The sequence below is a fragment of the Mytilus trossulus genome, chromosome 5 (genome assembly GCF_036588685.1).
Source record: "Mytilus trossulus isolate FHL-02 chromosome 5, PNRI_Mtr1.1.1.hap1, whole genome shotgun sequence".
Lineage (NCBI taxonomy): Eukaryota > Metazoa > Mollusca > Bivalvia > Mytilida > Mytilidae > Mytilus > Mytilus trossulus.
In genome coordinates this window covers 16,509,046-16,516,960 of record NC_086377.1, presented here as the reverse complement: position 1 = coordinate 16,516,960, position 7,915 = coordinate 16,509,046, and the positions used below count along the sequence as shown (strand labels likewise).

The 7,915-nt window shown below is 32.6% G+C and overlaps 1 protein-coding gene across 1 annotated transcript in view; it reads right to left on the bottom strand.

Annotated features, from left to right (window-relative positions):
- Positions 1-1,093: 1,093 nt before the first annotated feature.
- Positions 1,094-7,915, bottom strand: part of LOC134719456 (GTPase IMAP family member 4-like) — a 29,616-nt gene continuing 22,794 nt past the window's right edge. The window contains exon 3 of the transcript XR_010107589.1: positions 1,094-1,128. The gene's annotated coding sequence lies outside the window, so the exon portion shown is untranslated. The remainder of the gene's footprint in view (positions 1,129-7,915) is intronic.

Below are 7,915 nucleotides of genomic sequence, written 5' to 3'. Positions count from 1 at the left end.
CCATTTTGGTCCTGTGGACTTATTTGTAAATCTTACTTTGCTGAACATTTGTGCTGTTACAGTTTATCTCTATCCATAATAATATTCAAGATAATATCCAAAAACAGCAACATTTTCTTAAAATTACCAATTCAGGGGCAGCAACCCAACAACGGGTTGTCCCATTCAAATTTCAGGGCAGATAGTTCTTGACCAGATAAACAATTTTATATCTTGTCAGATTTGCTCTAAATGCTTTGGTTTTTGAGTAATAACCAAAAACTGCATTTAACCTCCATGTTCTATTTTTAGCCGTGGCGGCCATCTTGGTTGGTTGGCCGGGTAAAAAAACACAAAAAAACTAGATACATCAATGATAATTGTGGCCAAGTTTGGTTTAAGTTGGCCCGGTAGTTTAAGAGGAGAAGATTTTTTGTAAAAGATCATGGAGATTTACGAAAAATGGTTAAAAATTAACTATAAAGGGCAATAACTCCTGAAGGGGTCAGGTGACCATTTTGGTCATGTTGATTATTTGTAAATCTTACTTTGCTGAACACTATTGCTGTTTACAGTTTATCTCCATCTATAATAATATTCAAGATAATAACCAAAAACAGTAAAATTTCCTTAAAATTACCAATTTAGGGGCAGCAACCCAACAATGGGTTGTCTGATTCATCTGAAAATTTCAGGGCAGATAGATTTTGACCTGATAAACAATTTTACCCCTGTCAGATTTGCTCTAAATGCTTTGGTTTTTGAGTTATAAGCCAAAAACTGCATTTTACCCCTATGTTCTATTTTTATCCATGGCGGCCATCTTGGTTGGTTGGCCGGGTCAAAAAACGAAAATTTTGAACTAGATACACAAATGATGATTGTGGCCAAGTTTGGTTTAATTTGGCCCAGTAGTTTCAGAGGAGAAGATTTTTGTAAAAGTTAACGACGACGGACGACAGACGACGGACGACGACGGACAACGGACGACGGACGCCAAGTGATGGGAAAAGCTCACTTGGCCTTTTAGGCCAGGTGAGCTAAAAAAGGTTTCCATCTCTAATATTCAAGATTTCAAAAGTTAAGTAGAATGTGTTACAACTCAGTGACTCACCTCTTCTGTTGTTTGGTAGACAATTGGGTCTGTATCTGAAAATAGGATTGATCTTGATTTTAAATATATAGATATGCCAAATCTTCAATGTTACTTGACAATAATTTCTTCGTCCTATATATTAATGAATATGTTGATCTCTTATTTAGATACATTTTGTTTTTATTGTTTATCTTTTAATTGGATCCAAGAATTTCAGGACATGAATGGTGTAGTTGATGGTCTGAAAGTGACGGAACAAGTGCATAACATATAAATCTTATCTTGGTTTGATTTGGCTTATGTATAAATATATATATAAAAAAAAATGAGGTATGATTGCCAATGAGACAACTCTCCACAAGAGACCACAATGACACAACAATTAACAACTATAGGTCACCGTACGGCCTTCAACAATGAGCAAAGCCCATACCACATAGTCAGCTATAAAGGGCTCCAAAATGACAATGGAAACAATTCAAAACAGAAACTAACGGCCTTATTTATGTACAAAAATGAACGAAAAAGATAATTAACACATACATGACATAAACAAACGACAACCTGATTTGTGAAAGGCACGTGCATATACAGAATTTGACGGTGTTAAACATGTTAGCGGGATCCCAACTCTCCCCTAACCTGGGACAGTGGTATAACAGTAAAACATAAGAACGAACTATAAAAATCAGTTGAAAAAGGCTTACCTCATCAGATGAATAAAAATACAAGTGGACGGGTACTTGTATTTCACAACAACACATAGACACTAGGTACAGATCTGAGAGTACTCGCAGTTAACTGAAAGCTTTTTCAAAGCCTCTAACAACTAATAAAAAATCATGCATCTAAGACTAAATTATCAATCCGTACCCATCCAATATTCAATGGAGTTCGTGTAAAGACGTCATAAGCAGTCAGAGATAAACATAACTTTGTGCAAAGCCAAGATACAAGTATCGACATATTTTAGATCCATGAATGTTTATATGTATATAACATACAAGTTATATTTAGTTCATATACCAATAAAACCAATATTCAATGATCTTATCACAGTGTTCAATTGGTAACCTTTTATAATTAGTTTATTTAAAGGATCGACAAGTTTGCCAGGATCGTTTCTAAATTTCCGGGCACGGTTTACAACATTTCCTAAAAAATGAGGATGTGCTATCCCGTTAAAAATACGTTTTCTTCAGATACAACTAAACTTCAAAGCATAATCTGTATATCTATGGAAAAAAATAGTTGAGGTTGTAGTAATTTATGGTAACCAAATCCCGTCTGGCTTAATTATTTACCAGTAATACAAAGATTACTATCGTTAAAATCAAAATTTAAAGACCCCTCTGATTCAAACAGTCTTTTAAAAAAGTTTCCGTTATTATAATTTCAAATATTTGATTGTAAGTGTTCCTAATAAAGATAAACATAAAACTTCACTCAAAATAAGATCAATAAAAGGGTATTTTTCTATTTTCATGTCACAAAACTAGTTTAAAAAGCATATCACATATATCAAATAATCATATCAATGAAAAACTCTCATATGGATTCTGCGGACCGCTGAGATTGTGACAAAGAGATAAAATTGTCAACTGAGGCGAATCGAAGGTGGACAATGTCTTTTTCGTGTTGTTTGAAACTTCTTTAGCACCCTCTAAGATAGGTATTTTTAATTTATTATACTGAATGTGTTATTCCTATCTATCAAGTTTCAAATTAAATGAAAAACACTATGACGTCGTGTGAAAAAACAATCATCCATACTCAAAGAGCACTTTTGACCAAGCCTCCTCGTTAAGGTAAATATCATCAACAAAAGCCAAAAATTATAAAACAAAATAGCCTAGCACAATAACACAATGAAATGAAGTAAAAGTACCGAGACATGCCAAATGGATATAACCAAAATTAGACCAAACACAAAAAGTAATAGTTGACAAAAACAAAACAAAATAATACTATAACACAATCAAAATCTTCAACATGGAAATAAGGGAGAGGTGTGCAAGAAACTAGAGCACTGTTTATGTCTGCTTCTGCTTTCTGGAAATATATCATGGTTTGGTTCCTTCCGTGCAACACATTATTTGTTCTGAAAAAAGAAATGTTTATACTTAAACTTCACGGGTAGTAAGGTCGTCATATCGAGGAGCGTTTAGTACAGTGATTTTGTCATAGTTTGGATAATTAGTTATCACCAGGATTATAATTTTATACGCCAGACGCGCGTTTCGTCTACATAAGACTCATCAATGACGCTCAGATCGAAATAGTTAAAAAGCTAAATAAATACAAAGTTGAAGAGCATTGAGGATCCAAAATTCCAAAAACTTGTGCCAAATACGGCTAAGGTAATCTACTCCTGGGGTAAGAAAATCCTTAGTTTTTCTAAAAATTCAAAGTTTTGTAAACAGAAAATTGATAAAAATGACCATATAATTGATATTCATGTCAACACCGAAGTGCTGACTACTGGGCTGGTGATACCCTCGGGGACGAAACGTCCACCAGCAGTGGCATCGACCCAGTGGTGTAAATAGTTATCAAAAGTACCAGGATTATAATTTTATACGCCAGACGCGCGTTTCGTCATGGTTATAAGTTTGACATGGTTAATTTATTTTACTTTCCTAAACTATTGCCTCAGTTCTATTCACACGTGCAGATTAAAAGCTAATAAGATGTTTGAATCTGTATTGGAGGTCAAACGATCTACATTGGAATTGTTGTTTCACGAAATTAATGCAGAATAAGCATTGTAAGATATCGGAATTGCTATGGTTTGGTTAAGCGATTGCCATTGTTCGGTTATAAGAGTATAGAAATTCGTTATGGTTTTGGTCAAGTTTGTCATGGTTTAGATCGAAATAAATATATGTGTTTCACTTTAATACTGAACATGTTATTGAACGAAGTTACACTATTTATTAACTCTCTAAGATGAAAATAAGCCTGTTTAACCAAATTTAGTGGTTGTAATTGTCTAAGAGTAAATTAAACATGTCATGTTACTTGTCGTAAGTTTTCTGCAATATAATTTTAAAAGTCACTGCTCTTATAAACTAGCTTTCGATAAAATTATACAAATCAGTACAAAGCGTTGCTTCTGTTTCACATATAATCTTTTCTCCATATATCCATGCTTGACTCTGCCAAGGATATCGTGAACGGCATCACTAGTCAAAATGCTAAAGACTTCTAGTTAAAAGTTGCAAAAAAGTGGCAGCTAGTCAAAAAGTAATTTTATTTTACCTTTTCCCTAAAAAAAACTATACATTTGGTTTTTTTCTTTATTTCAAATTTTGAACCGGTTTATGATGAATAAAAGGAGATGTGGGGTTATAGGTCCATGATACAGAAACCCAGCTACAAAACTAACCAAAAGATATTAAGAGGACATCATAAGTCTTCAACCATTTATGAAACCGAATCGCTACGTAACATGGACAACAGTTTTAAAACTTATTGGTTTTAAAACTATAATTATGTGAAATTACAATAAAAAAATACTTTCAAAGTATGAATTTAAAATATGAAAGATCACAATTTCGATTTGAATTTAAGCCTACATAACGTTCAAGTTTATCAATTATTATTACGACTTTTGTAATCAGTGTATGTAATGTGCGAATTCTGAAATGCTATTTTCACTGTATCCGTGATGATTTTTTTTTTTTATGTAGAATGATAAATAAACAGACGACAAATTGACGATTTTTGAATAAAATAAGAAATAATATACAATATGTACTGTTTTTATAAGTTCATGATAAATGTATTTGATGCGTACCCAACAGCAATCCAGGTGTAAAATTAATACCCAAATAGATAAATATTAAGATTTATTCTAGTTAACGAACAGAGCGTTAAAGAGTTTTAAAAATAGCAGCCAAGTTTCATTGGTAGAAAAATGTACCTTTAACATGATTAATAATGTAGTATAACTTAAAGCAGGGTTTGTTGTTCAGCTTGTTGATATGGAGTCAAATTCCACTTTGTTGTTTTTGTGATGCGACTCATGTTTACTGTTGAATAATGATATGAAAATTGAATTTATTTTTAAAAATTGAGCCAAAGTAACTTGTATTTTTTTTCCATGAAAAATAACCTGTTTTTTTCAGGGAAAGTAACTTGTAATTTTTACCAGGGCCAATCCAGAACAATTATTTTTTTTTACGTAATGATCCGAACCTGAGGGTTTGGGTCCTTCCCCCGCCCCTAGGAAAATTTTGAAAATTAGACTATACTCATTTTCTTCAATAACACATTAATATAGTTCTTTTTCCAAAAAGAAATCTGATGTTATATAAACTAATGTGCAATTACAAGTAACTTACCCCCCCCTCCCCTTCCGAAAATCAAATGATTGCTACCGGAAAAGCAATTTATGATTTCGGTCATAATATAAGGCACATACTTAAGACTTGCTTGCTTGGTTTGTATTCATGTTTGCCTAGGCATTGTATTTGAGATAGAGCACACATTTATACTAAAAAAGCAAACAAGCCATCCAAACCGTTTAACCACATAGCATTATGAAAATAACTCTAATGGATGCATATATGAAAATCAAAGAGAAGTCACATAAAGATCTTCATTTCACGATTAATGAGTGGTAACGTTTTCGTCTCGCACAAACAATTGCTTTACATTTGACGTCTGGATGGCTGCATAATTAATTTTTGTAATGCCATTTTATATACATCAGATACAGTAAAGAAAGTTCGAGCAACAATCGTGTCACCTTGATATATGTTTGAATTTCTCTATGTTCTCGATGTTTTGCCTACGAACGGTACAGAACTATTACGAAAAAACCATAAAACTAAGTACAGAAAAAATATCAATATTTGAACAGTACACAATGTCCGAAATCAACCATATGTTTGTTATACCCGTGTATATCCAAGTGAGCATCTACGGACAGCCTACTTTTTAAATATCATCAGTATTAAAGTCATTTTTTAAGACTATTTTTAGTTGTTGCATGTCGAATTATCATACAAAATAATAATGAAAATTCATCGCACCTGCAAAACTTCCACATCAGAAATTATTGCACTTTCAGTGATAATTAATCGCAACTATAGTTAAAATGAATAGCATCCAGTCAACGATATTATGGATTCAGCTGCTTTAATTACACTTTTTTTACTTTAAATCTTGTGACATTAGAGAGTTATATTCTTATTTAATTGTGTTAAAACATACATTTAAATCAATCAGTTCGTACTTTCAAAAAGTAAACAAACGCAGTTTTTCCCGTCATCCTTTATTCTACAATAGACACACTCGCATATAACAGTGAAAAAGGAACAAACTGGATTCGCTCTTTATATACAATGGCAGTAATATTGTATAAATGCATCGGGTATAGTTTCACTTAATTCTTTCACATATTTTACTTTTTATGTAATGATTTAGTATGGTGTGTCCTAGATTAATAGACAAATATGTCTAAATTGTACAGCTCACAATATTGGCAGCAGAATTCCATCCTGAAATTTAAAAGGAAGCTATCGTGGAATCATGATTTATTATAATTTGTTATTGGTTTGAAACTAGGTCCAACTAAATCAACTTGATTTTTTTTGGTTTAAAACCGATCTGGTAAATCTTACATGTCTGCCATGGTTAAGGCGAAGAAGAGATTTAGCAACTTTTAAATTTTGACATACGCAAGCTTTGTTCTGTGTTAAATCATTAACTATATGATACAACTTGTGATGTACTAACATATTTACTTACCAGCTTGAATTGTTGATCAGGAGTTCTTTTTACAAAATATCCGAATGTTTACATTTTTGCATTGATTGTTATCAAAAACACCGTCATGTCAAACTTATCCAAACTATGACACAATCACTGTACTAAACGCTCCTCGATATGACGACCTTACTTCCCGTGATCGTTTTTCTCCACTTGAAAACTGCTACGTCGTGTCAAACATCAAAATCCCTTATCAAAAGGCAAAATTAAAAGCTCAAACACATCAATTAAGATAAAGCGAAACCCAACATCCACGGCTTCCCTCTTCATCTTCACACAATTACTATCATTGTTTTCATAGAACATTGCAAGGTTCATGTTCGGAACCATATCGAAATATATTGGTTTCACTAATGTCCTGCAATTATCATAGCACATAATCTATAATTATGTTTATAAAGAGATAGATTCCTTCTGATAAGAAATTATCAAGTTTGTATCATATCAGCTATTTATAAATTTTATATGTTTGCATCAATCCTACACTAATATAGTGTTTCGGCGATATTTTTTATGATAAATAAAATATTGTTATATAGGTCCGCCATCATCAGGGATTGTCCTATATATTTAAAAAAATATGGTTTCTTCACCTTGGTCGATGTCAGAATATCTGATAAATTTCTGTGCCTTTTATAAGCAATTATCGGTGTTTTTGTGAATACTTCATTGCAAACCACATTATCTCTTAAGAGATGCCAATGTTTTAAAAGGTGGTTCTGTAATTTGCTTATGCAAGGATTATATTTAGTAGCCATTACAAGATGAATTTCCTCTTTACGTTTCCCTTCCTTAGTTGAAAACAATTTTTTATTCTCTTTGGTTAAGGCTTCATTGAAGCAAGACATGATTTCAGTGTCAGTGTAACCCCTATTTATCAAACTCTGTTTGAACTTTAAGAGAATTTCTCTAAGGTCATTATCATTGTTTGTTGATCTTCTGTAACGAATTGTTTCTCCCCGGATAAATGCTTTAAACACGTGCTCCTTATGAGAGCTATTTCCGTGCCAAAAGGCAAAATTAAAAGCTCAAACACATCAACAGAATTATAGCAACTATGTG